At 41.6% G+C, this 12,697-nt stretch overlaps 1 long non-coding RNA gene across 4 annotated transcripts; it reads right to left on the reverse strand.

The window, feature by feature from the left end:
* Positions 1–848: 848 nt before the first annotated feature.
* On the reverse strand, positions 849–8,793 carry LOC116232732 (uncharacterized). Of its 4 annotated transcripts, XR_016459812.1 has the most exons (5): positions 8,151–8,793; positions 5,099–5,179; positions 3,630–3,683; positions 2,472–2,709; positions 849–2,327 (listed from the first exon to the last, which is right to left on the reverse strand). It is a non-coding gene; the product is annotated as an uncharacterized LOC116232732 (long non-coding RNA). The 4 variants fall into 4 exon arrangements; XR_016459810.1 differs by having other exon boundaries at positions 2,472–3,683; XR_016459811.1 differs by having other exon boundaries at positions 3,630–5,179.
* Positions 8,794–12,697: the final 3,904 nt, after the last annotated feature.

Below are 12,697 nucleotides of genomic sequence, written 5' to 3' on the forward strand. Positions count from 1 at the left end.
GGGACTCCATGCTCAAACTGATCTAATTTGTTTAGACACATCAAAAAGGAAAAGGAAACTTAGAATGTAAGGTAAGATGTTGCTGGCATCACTGGAAAAGTGATGAACAGGGAAAATAATTTTTTTTTTTTTTTTTTTGGGTCACTGTGTCTCTTTGTTTGGGTTTGGTTTTGTGTTTTGTTTTTTTTATTTTTCTTTTTTTTTTTTGTAACAATACGGCACTAGCAGGCATTTTTTAAGTAAAGGAAATTTTTTCAGAGGACTAGAAAAGACAAACTGGATTTTAGAGTGCTTAGGTCTGTGAGTTTATTGTTTCAACTTCATGTTGCAAAGGAAAATTTCTAGAAGTGGAAAAGAGTTCAGACAGCAACTGGAAATAATTTGTTTTAAACATTCCACCATAAGTTATCAGAAACAATTGAAAGAACATTTCTGGTATCAAATGTTATTTATTTAGGAGGGAACACATTACTTTTGAGCTATATCAAGTATATCAATTGCATTCACTTATCACATCCACACAGCCAACTTTTTTTTTATTATAGAAGGTGAAAAAGTTGAACACACTGGAAATTCCATTGTTAAATATCAGTGGATTTTTACTGATTTTCTGTTGTATTAGGCACCCACAGGGCTATTGAGATGTGACACAACAGGACCTCCCCTGCTCAGTGATTGGACAATGCATGCTTAAGGGATAGAAGAAGTAGAAGATTAATGTATTTAAACAGATGCGACACAGTAATAAACGGCCATTTCTCTATTCACCATATTGGTGTATGCTAAGCACTAATTGGGGGGGGGGGGCTAATCAGTTAACCAAAGGGCAACACAGCATGACCATAACATCTACAGCAACAGTTTTCTTCTTATCTTTCACAGATACGTAATTCTGTAAAAATCTTATTTATGGTCTTTTGAAAAACTGAGGTGAGATTAACTAGCCTTCTTGATCTTATCCCAAATGATATGAGCAATACATACATACACTCTTTGCCAGTCCTGGTTTCTGCATCTTATGGCTTCCCACTTCTCTTCTGAATTCAGAAGTTTCATCTTAGGCAAAATTCCCAGTGCTTGTATGCAATAGAATGATTATGATTATTATTATTATTTTTACTAGCCTCCTAATAACAAACAAAACAGGGTACTTCTTAAGGGAAAGCTGACCCAAGAGATTCTGCCCAGCAGTTTCCTGAATAGACCAGAGTCCAATATACCATGGCTTGGAGTACTGCTATTCCTCTCCCCAGGATCATCTGAATCCTGGACTCCACTATTTTCTGGGTGCTACTAAAAATAATCATCCAATCTGCCACCCATAACACATTTGCCATTATTCCCCATTTGTGAGCATTAGACAAACAGATCAAGCCGTTCTACTATCTTATTTAGTAAGAAGTCACCAATAAAATTTAGAAACCTGCTTGTCGGTTGCACAAAGCCATGCTATGCTCTCAGCAGATGCCTGGATAGGTGTCAACTCACGTGATAAGCAGGGCACATGGTCAGGACTTCTTTGCTACTTTTTTGATCAGAAGCCACTTCAGGCAGTTTGCAGCAGGTTACAGTTATACAGCTGAAACTACTCCCCTCCAACTTTGGTCCAGGGACTCTTGACAGATGTGTTTCCAGTTGTGCACTTCTATAGAGCATAGCTTCCTCTTGTTATTGTTTGAGTTTTTCAAACAGACCACATCCACCAAGAATTGTACTTCACTCACATATGTGAGGAGTTCATAGAACTTCTCATTTAATAGCCTTGAGACTGCATATAGGCTTCCTTCTGCATAGACACATGGCGCAGGTAGCAAACAAGATCTACTTGCAGTAAGCTTCTAAATGGCCTCTCTTCTGAGTGGGAATGTGAAGACATCCTCCTGCCTTCTCTCAAGAGTTACTCCTTTTGCAGCCAGATTGCCTGAAGTCCTTCTGCCTCAAAGCTCTCATCTGTAGCCTTGCACATCTGCTTACAAAGGTAGTCTTTTCTCTCTTCAACAACCAATTTTCATCTCTTCCTAAACAGGAGAAGACTTCACAGAGATATTTTCAAAATCCATTGTTATGTGCTTTCAGGTACCTTAGTGAAGTAAATAATCAGGTATGAACTATCATACTTCATTTTTCATGGATAATTTTTACTAACACTCGCTGCATAAGAAATGGTCATCTTCTGTCTGTGCATAAATATTCATACAGGTCTCTGCCAATCAGACTACATTGTAGTTCATTAGTAAAAACTCAGAGAAAATATGAAAGTTTCTCAAACAATTTACTAGTCAATCATTTCCTAGTGCAACTAGAGAGTCCCCACGTAGACACTCTTCCTTGAAGAGGAAGCAAGAAAAAAAAACATAAATTATACATAGAATGTATAATCAATGAATAGACAGATGATATAATTAAAAAATATACAAGAAAATTAGGGTAAACAAGTTATCACACTAAAGAAGAATGGATGGAAAGCTTACCTTCATCCTGGACTTTCTGAGAAGACTCCAAGAAGAGCAGTCACCAAAAGAGATCCTTCCCCAATGGTAGTCAGCTCTTAAATGGGGACTAGGAGAGGTAGAACAAGGCTCCACCCCTTCCGGTAGCACAAGTGAATTGCTTTCATCTGTGCTCCCAGAGCTGACTCATTTCTCACCTCAGGTGGAGGTGATCAATCAAAGGTTCAGGCTATGATTCACCAGTTCCTATACAACAGAACTTCATGAAAAATTGTAAGATTGTTGAAGATTCAAAGTACAAAGATTAGAGTATTTAGAACTGGAAAGGAAAAGCTCTCCTAAAATATATCTTACCATCTCCAATATTAAATGATAATCAAACACAAATATATTTGAAATCAAAGCTTTAAGCTTTAAAGATTATAAAAGGCCCAAAGACCAACCTTTACGGAGAAGACATACTCTGATCTCATGTTCAAAACAGGAAGAACAATGGCCATTAACAACAGTTTCATTCCATTCTTTTTGCACAATCTATATTTCTCTAGAGGAAAGAGTTGCTAACTTTAGTAAATGCTCTCTCTTTTCCACTTTCTCTTCATCTTCAAAAATAGTTCTCTACGCTATCAGGCAGAGTGGGAGAAAAGAAAGTATATGATCTCGTTTGGAGTGGGAATATACATGCTCATATGGATTGGAAACTGCTAGACAGATACTTTCTTACTGGATTGGGAATTGCTCAAAAGTGTCTTTTCACAGCAAGAGGTCAAACCATTCAGAGCAGTAACTAAACGCAAGTTGCTATACGGGAGCACAGATTTGCAGAATCAATGAACAGTCCTATAAAGAGTCACCAGTCTCCAGTGCATCTGAAACTCAGCAAAGGGATCTGGCTTGAGCAGTGGGCTCAGGTGAACCTCATGTGGTTCAACAAATCCACATGCAGGGTCTTGCCCCCTTTTCAAGGCAACCCCCATTACCAATACAAACTGCAAGATGAAAGGATTGAGCGCAGACCTGCCAAAAAAAGACCTGAGGGTACTGGTAGGTGGGAAGCTGGACATGAACCAGCAATATGCTCTTGCATCCCAGAAAGCATACCATACCCTGGACTGTATCAAAAGCATGTCCACCAGATCGAGGAAGGTGATCCTGCCCCTCTACTCTGTGAGGCCTTACCTGGAGTACGTCATCCAGATGTGGAGTCCTCAGTACAGGAGAGGCATGGACCTGCTGGAGAGCAAACAGAGGAGGGCCACAGAAATGATTCACAGAATGGAAAACCTCTTATATGAGGACAGGCTGAGAGCTGGGGCTGTTCAGCCTGGAGACGAGAAGGCTCTGAGGTGACCTGATAGCAGCCTTTCAGTATCTAAAGTGGAGCTACAGGAAAGAAGGGGACAGACACTTTGGCAGGGTCTGTAGTGATAAAAAAAGAGGGGAAATGGCTTCAAGCTCAAAGAGGGGAGATTTAGTTATATATAAGGAAAAAATATTTTACAGTAAGGGTGGTGAGGAACTGGAACAGGTTATTTAGTGTTGTGGTTGATGCCCTGTCACTGGAGACTTTCAAGGCCAGGCTGGATCAGGCCCTCGGTAACCTGATCTGGCTGTGGTGTCCCCGTTCATTGCAGGGGGGTTGGACTAGATGGCCTCCAAAGGTCCCTTCCAAGTATAAGTATTCTATGATTCTATACATCTTCAGTGAGTAATGTTTTTTTAATTGTGCTCATGAGAAAGTTCTATTATGTTGGTTATAAGATCAAAGCTTAATTCTCTATCTATCTAATATGAGGGGAATTTTCAATTAGTCCTAGCCTGAGAGCCTGTAGAAAAGGGAACCATCTGCTTCACAGTTTATCCAAATCAGATTGCAACAATGAAGACCACAGAATTATTGACAACAGACGAGCAGTAGGAAAAGAAAATATTTTGCTAAAGAAAGTGTTGTAACTCTTCAAGAATCTTATGTTGCTAGTAATATCACCAACATATTAGTCATCATAGAGATAAGCAAATATACAAAAGGAGTAATAGATTCCACATATGGTTCTCTGATATGAAGGCCCATCTGCACACCATTCAGATGCTGTAATTGCCCCAGAGAAGGTAAGCAGAATATAAAAATTACCAATCAAATGATCATGGACTCCCAGTATATCTGCTAAACCACATTTAATGTTCTTATCCGTCCTGCCATCCTGCTTTCTGTAACAGGAAGATACCTGTGTTCCTGCACCAAAAAGCCACCTGCCTTCCTTATTCTCCTCTTACATGGTCCATTTGAAACAGACTGCCCTTTCACCTCTCTCACTTCAGGCACACTCAGCTGCATTGACCACCACCAATGAAGAACTGTCAGTGTGCACATATCTCAACACTTTAAAACATCCATCAGTAACATGAACCCATTTCTAGGGAACCTCCATGCTCTCCACTTCATCCATCTGCACTGCCAGCATCCAGCCCAGAAATTGTCTTTTGCTTGCCAAATAACTGATGGACGGAGTCTGTGCTTTCAACAGCCTGGGTTTTCCACAGATCAAAAAACAATCTTTGTAGTGGAACAGTCAGAGTTTGATCAGCAGTTTGGTGGAAGCACTATTACTATGGGGAATATGTGTAATGTACTCAATTAGATGTATTACCTGTGTTTAAAATCAGCTTTCAACATTTGCTGCACAAGTCATTCTGGCTTTTCTTGTGGCCCAAAGCAAGCACTGGGGAAACTGAAGAAGGCAGAAAGACAAAATTAATAGCTGCTAAAATCAAAATGTCACAACAGTTTTGCCTCAGAAGTGCCCTTTTGATAATCACTGCGAAGAATTCAGCTAAATTGAAATAGTTGCAGGCTTGTGGCTTCTCTGTAATGATATCAAATCTGTTCAGGTAGTCTGAGAGGGCAGGTTTTGCTACCTGACTTTGAATAGAGAACATGCATGCTGTTCAAATCAGTGGCTTTCCTGACATATAAATCATGTTCATATGTATACACTTACCAAATAGAAACACAGAATCACCAAATCATAGAAAGGCCTACATTGGAAGGCTCCCTAAAGGTCTCTCAGCCCCAATCCCTGCCATGGGCAGGGTTGCCCCCCACCAGCTCAGGCTACTCAGGGCCCCATCCAACCTGGCCTTGAGCACCTCCAGAGATGGGGCACCCACAACTTTTCAGCACTCTGAATAAAGAATTTCTTCTTCTTTCCCCTCTTTTAGCTTAAAGACATTCCCCCTTTTTCTATCGCTATCAGCCTGTGTAAAAAGTGAGTCTCTGTTCTGCTTATTAGCATCCCTCTGGTACTGAAAGTTTGCTTGGAGCTTTGTCTTCTCCAATCTAAATAAACTCAACTCTCCCAAACTCTCTTCAAAGGAGAGGTGTTCCAGCCCTATGATCATTTTTGTGACCTTCCTCTGGACTCACTCCAACACTCTGGACACTCCAACTTCCACATCCCTTCTGTACTGGGTGTCCCAAGCCTGGACATATTTCTCCAGATGGGGCCTCATGAGGGTAGAGTAGAGGGGGACAACCCCCTACCTCATCCTGCTGACCACCCCTCTATTGCTACAGCCATGATCATGAGGCAATCTACTCGGCACCTAGCCTGAGGTCTGCCGATGGGTATCAGGGTTCTCGAAGGGGGAAACTGATCCTTGCCTAGGAGCTGGCAGGGCTTTAGACTAGATATGAATGGGGAAGGGGATAAAACCAGGCCCACTAGAGATGACTCTGGGGGAGCAGTAATGGGATTATGGGTGAGGTGAGGGGCTCAGCTGAAGTGCATCTACACCAGTGCACACAGCATGGGCAACAAACAAAAAGAGTTGGAAGCCATTGAGTGGCAGGCTAACTATGACCTAGTTGCCATTATGGAAACATGGTGGTGACTGGAGAGCTGCAAACTCTTGGCTTCAAACTCTTCAGGAAGAACAGGCAAGGAAGGGGGGTGGCGACATGGCTCTCTATATTAGAGAATGCTTTGATGTTATTGAGCTTGAGGCTGGGGATAAGGCTGAATCCCTATGGGTAAAGATCAGGGGAAGGGCTGACAACACAGACGTCCTGGTGGGCGTCTGCTATAGACTGCCGAACCAGGATGAAGAGACAGATGAGGTGTTTTACGAGCAGCTGGCAGAAGCTGTGCGATCGCCAGCCCTTGTTCTCATAGGGGATTTCAACTTCCCCGACATATGCTGGGAATACAACACTGTGCAGAAGAAGCAGTCTAGGAGGTTTCTGGAGTGTATAGAGGATAACTTTCTGATGCAGCTGGTGAGAGAACCTTATGAGAGGAGCTGCCCCTCTGGACCTGCTGTTCACAAACAGAGAAGGGAGATGTGGAGATAAGGGACTGTCTTGGACAGAGTGACCATGAGTAGAGTTCTCGAACCTTAGTGGAGCCAGGAGGGGGAGCAGCAAAACTGCTACCTTGGACTTCCGGAGGGCGGACTTTGAATTGTTCAGACGACTAGTAGGAGGAGTCCCCTGGGATTCAGTCTTAGAGACTAAAGGGGTCCAAGATGGATGGTCACTTTTCAAGAAGGAAGTCTTAAAGGTGCAGGAGCAGGCTGTCCCCCTGAGCCGCAAAATGAGCTGGCGGGGAAGAAAGCCAGCATGGATGAATAGGGAGCTATTCTTGAGGCTCTGGGAGAAAAAGAGAATCTACCACCTCTGGAAGAAGGACAGGCAACTCAGAAAGAGTACAGAGAAGCTGTTAAGATGTGCAGAGAGAAAATCAGAAAAGCAAAAGGCCAGCTTGAACTCAATCTAGCTGCTGGGGTAAAAAAGAAAAAGAAACTCTTTTACAAATATATCAACAGTAAGAGGAAGACTAAGGAGAATCTCCACTCTTTATTGGATGAGGCTGGGAATGTGACCACTGAGGATAAGGAAAAAGCAGATGCCTTCTTTACATCTGTCTTTAAAGTCAGACCTTTTGTCCTCAGGGTACTCCAGTCTCTGACCTGGTAGTCTCAACTGGGGAGCAGACTAAACCCCCACGATTCAGGAGGACACAGTCAGAGACCTACTACTTCAACTGGACTGCCACAAGTCCATGGCGCTGGATGAGATTCACCTGAGAGTGCTGAGGGAACTGGCAGAGGTGATAGCTGAGCCACTTTCCATTATCTATCTGTGCTCCTTGTTGACTGGTAAGATCCCAGAAGACTGGAGGCTTGCCAGCACAGAACTAAGCAGTTGTTCGAACTTCTGAATTTCTTGGCAGAAAACTTCCATGACTCCCATCTCCAAGAAAGGCTGTAAGGAGGATCCGGGGAACTACAGGCCTGTTAGCCAGACCTCAGTGCTAGGGAAGGTTATAGAGCAGATTTTCTTGAGGGAGATCACACGACATTTGCGGGACAACCAGGGGATCAGGCCTAGACAGCATGGGTTCACGAAGGGCAGGTCCTGCTTGACAAACCTGATCTCCTTCTATGATCTAGTGACCCGTCTGGTGGATGAAGGAAAGGCTGTTGATGTAGACTACCTAGACCTCAGCAAAGCCTTTGACACAGTATTCTCCAGCAGAAGCTGGCAGCCCATGGCTTGGACAGGTACACTCTTGACTGGGTAAGGAACTATCTGGAGGGCCGGACCCAGAGAGTGGTAGTGAATGGAGTTAAATCCAGCTGGCAATCGGTCATGAGTGGTGTTCCCCAGGGGTCGGTGCTGGGGCCTGTGCTCTTCAATACCTTTATTGATGACCTGAGGGCATTGAGTGCACCCTCAGTAAGTTTGCAGATGACACCAAGTTGGCTGGAAGTGTTGATCTGCCTGGAGATAGCGAGGCCCTACAGAGGGATCTGGACAGGCTGGATAGCTGGGCTGAAGCCAATGGGATGACGTTCAACAAGGCCAAATGCCGGGTCCTGCACTTTGACCACAACAACCCCAGGCAACGCTACAGGCTTGGGGCAGAGTGGCTGGAAGACTGCGTAGAGGAAATGGACCTGGGGGTATTGATTGATGCTCGGCTGAACATGAGCCAGCAGTGTGCCCAGGTGGCCAAGAAGGCCAATGGCATCCTGGCTTGTATCAGAAACAGTGTTGCCAGCAGGAACAGGGAAGTGACTGTCCCCCTGTACTCAGCTCTGGTGAGGCCGCACCTCGAGTACTGTGTCCAGTTTTGGGCCCCTCACTGCAAGAAAGACATTGAGGCCCTGGAGCGGGTTCAAAGAAGGGCGACAAAGCTGGTGAGGGGTCTGGAGCACAGGCCTTATGAGGAGCGGCTGAGGGAGCTGGGATTGTTCAGTCTGGAGAAGAGGAGGCTCAGGGGAGATGTTATTGCTCTCTATAACTACCTGAAGGGAGGTTGTAGTGAGCTGGGGGTCGGCCTCTTCTCTCATGTGACTAGTGATAGGACTAGAGGGAATGGCTTCAAGCTGCACCAGGGGATATTCAGGCTGGATGTTAGGAAATACTACTTTTCTGAAAGAGTGGTCAGGCAGTGGAATGGGCTGCCCAGGGAGGTGGTGGAGCTACCCACCCTGGAGGTGTTCAAGGAACGTTTGGATGTTGTGTTGAGGGATATGGTTTAGTGAGAACTATTGGTGATAAGTGGATGGTTGAACTGGATGATCTTCTAGGTCTTTTCCAACCTTGTTGTTTCTGTGATTCTATGATATAGTTGGCCATTTGGACTGCAAGCACACACACTGGTATGCGTGCAACCAAACACATACATAAAGGAGAGAATGCTTGAGAGAGAAAGTGAAAGATGTGGGCTGAGGCAACTGTAAAACTGAAATGTTAAGTCCTCACCCTGTTTCAGTCTGTCTTACTAATAAGCATCCAGTTTTCACAATTACCAGCAGAAACCTAAATATTATACAGAAAACTAAATTCAAAAATCCTGATTTTAACTGCTAAGATACTCAAACAAGAAGCAGTTTCATTTGTTTAACTTTAATTCTCCAGAATTTCATGCTTATATGAAGCTGAAATTTATCTTCAATTTACTCTTAGTTAACTTATTTGTTTAAAATACACTGAGTACTTGTGGTTATCATAAGGTATGGAATGAAAAATGAGTCACAATGATGTCTGACATGAAAGTGTGTGTACAACAAAGGTGTGGAATTGAATTCCTCCATGTGGAAAAAATAGTCCCCAGTTGATGTTCACTGAGACTTGCTGAATGTTTGTGGAGACCAACCAGTGGATGTGAGCACTGTGAGGCAGTGGGTGATAAGTTTCCACAATGGTGTGTGCAACATGAGAGACAAGCCATATATGCTCTCACATTATGAAATGAAGAGAATCTTGATCAGCACATTCATGTAAATCAGCCCATTGTAGTGGCTATGTTGAAAAACAGTGTTTTGTAGCTGATAATTTGCTCCATCAAATAGTGTTATTGTGCTCTTTTTATCTATTGTAGTTTCTGTGACAATAGAGGGTGTTACTTTCTCAGCAACCCATGGATTTATAGACATAGAGCAATAAAAAAAGATCTTCATCCAGTTTTCTGTGTTTTGTACATTGATTGTTAAAAAAAAAAAAAAAAAAAAAAAGACAGCTTTTAATGACAGGAAAATATTAGTTCTTACTTCTTAGTTTCTGCTGAAATCAAGCCATGGCCTTTCTGATTCACTTTCAGAGGAATTTAAGACTGGTGAGTCTAGCAAATTAAGAAGTGTTAAAACCTGGTCTAATCTGACATTCAATACCATTCTGCTCTTTCTCCCAGTCTTTTCAGCAAATAATGCTTAATATAACAACCTAGCCCCAAGACAAACCCTAAAATAGAGCACAGTTACCAGCCCCTAAGAAGTTCTAATACCTCAAATATCATTCCTACCAATCTTGATTTGTAGTTACATATAAAAATGAATTGGAATTACCCGTGAAGATTTAAAAGTCCAGATGTAAACCCTCTGACAAACATTAGAACCTTTTAAATGGCTGAGGAGGAAATACGTGAAAATTTTTTCATTTGCTAAGATTCAATGGGGAAGCAGTTATGAGAGTACAAAGGAACTGTAGGAAAGGAAAGGAAATATGTTTAAGTGACCAAAAGGTGACATAGTAGAACCTACCATTTCTCCTTCTAAAACAGACATCTGTGGATTCACAGCTTGGTGAATAAGAGGTTGCCATTGCTCATAGCAGGCCACAGATTTCATGTCAAACTAACATTACAGCTGTTGGGACCTCTGAGACTTTGCTGTAGCATACTTGAATTTATTTTTTTTTAACTTGTTAACAACAATAATCTATCATTGGAAAATTACCTAATTTTGTTTTATCTTACGCTTTGTACAATTTTTGAGAAATACTGTCTATAATTATATACAGTTTTGTAACCATACTGAGTAATAACACAGAATTATTCTCTGTATGCAGACTGAGAAATGAAGTAATCTTACATATCAAAACAGTAATAACTTTGATTCTCAACATAATTTTCCAAAGTCTGTGTCTGATAGTATTAGTAATGGCATTATTTGACACCCGTGATTATGTTGTCAAGCAACTGTAATCAGGAGATTCAGTTTTAGCCTACGTCCCTCTCTACTGATACCAGATAAATGTTAGAATTTTTTTGCAATGGATTGTCCACTGGTCTTCTCTGACAGATGTGTGCAAGACTAAATTAAAAGTTTTTTTTTTTTTTTTTTTTTTTTTTTTTTTTTTTAGTGCAAGTTACTCATTCTTCACAGCTGCTAGGATTAAAAAACTCTCAGAATTTTTTGACATTTTCAAAACAAAAAGACAATTCTGGAAAATACACATTTTTTTTTGTCTGCTTTTCCAATACTACATATGTGCTTTTCTAACAGCTACATCAGTTTTCCTTAGAACTAGTGGGAATCTAAGAAAATTGTAACACAGTAATGCCAAAGTGAACCAAAAGCATTTTTAAAAGAGTTAAACATTCCACTGCAGTCTAAAATGGCAGTGACTATACACTGTAAAGTAATGTTTGCATGGAGTACTTGCTGCCTAGAACAGTGAATGTGTATCATGTACAACACTATAATCTGTACAGTTTTTGAGCTGAGTTTTATTAAAGAAAGAGTTGTATTTTGCACTGTGCAATTAAACGTCTATAATGTGCAGAACTTTTAATCTGAATTGAAATTTAAGTTTTCTGCTTTTTTCCAACTGGCAGGAAGCCAAAGAAGCAGGTTGCTCCAAAAGGGAGTTTAAGCAGTGGAAGGAGAGGTCATGGGTACTGGCCTCACCAACAAGATGCAGCCCCACAGTGTCCAGCTTTGTAAAAGCAGGGAATGGGATAATGATCTAAGGGGTAGCTAATGGTCTGATGAAAACATTTGAAGTTAAATACTGGAGAGTGCAGGGTAGGGAGCAAAGAAGGTAGAATCTCACATTGTTATGCTGCCTGCTTACTTGGATCATATGGGGAAAAATGCTGTCTAAGGAGGAGGAATGACAACAAGCAGTGTGATTTTCCAGTTTCAGTAGTGAAACACCAGACCCTGCAGTGTTCTCAAGGAGGCTTACACACACAGAGGCTTGTTTTCAAATATCATTTCTTTCTTCTGCAATCAATACAAATCTCAAACACTTCTAAGTGAGGGAAAATATCTGTGGAAAATGTGGAGTCTGATCAATGATAGAAAGGAAAAAAAGCAAACAAAATACTTAAGCTAAAATATTGATAAAAAATGAAATAATAATAATGCAAACATATAGGCTGTTTCTGAGGCTCTTAAGTCACCCCTATGGCAGCAGGAGCCACTGGATGAGTTTTTTTAAGCAGTTCCTTCAGCAATCATTCTCTGGGCTCCAGGCAATCAAGTCAAGTACTGCTTAGTTGGAGAGCTTACTCTCCGACCTTTAAATAGATCAGTCGTGGTTGGGAAGCTTTTCAGGAACAGCAAACACAGGACCAAGAAAACTTCTTCCCTCAAATTCAGGGCTTTCATTTCTGATTCAGTTCGTACACAGCAGTATGGCTTCTGATCTTATTTCTTACAAGACTTGGAGTTCTAACTCCAAGCTCTTTAATGGTACTGCTTCGGATTGGTATTGCTGGCAGTAAAACTGAGAGAAAACAGCCTTGGCTGTATTCTTTTCTTCATACTGAGACAGTAAATTATGAGACTGTACTTACACCAAAGCTTGTTGATTCTGTTACAGGCCCTGAAGACAAGTTTGTATCTATTATTCCAGTTAAAGTTATTATCCATTTCTTTTCCTTTTTTTTTTTTTTTAAGTTCAGGAGTCTACACTGCTCAGCTATGCAATCATAAGACACAGTTCAAAATTTTCT

This window comes from Phasianus colchicus, chromosome 1 (genome assembly GCF_987193195.1).
Source record: "Phasianus colchicus chromosome 1, bPhaCol1.hap1.1, whole genome shotgun sequence".
NCBI lineage: Eukaryota > Metazoa > Chordata > Aves > Galliformes > Phasianidae > Phasianus > Phasianus colchicus.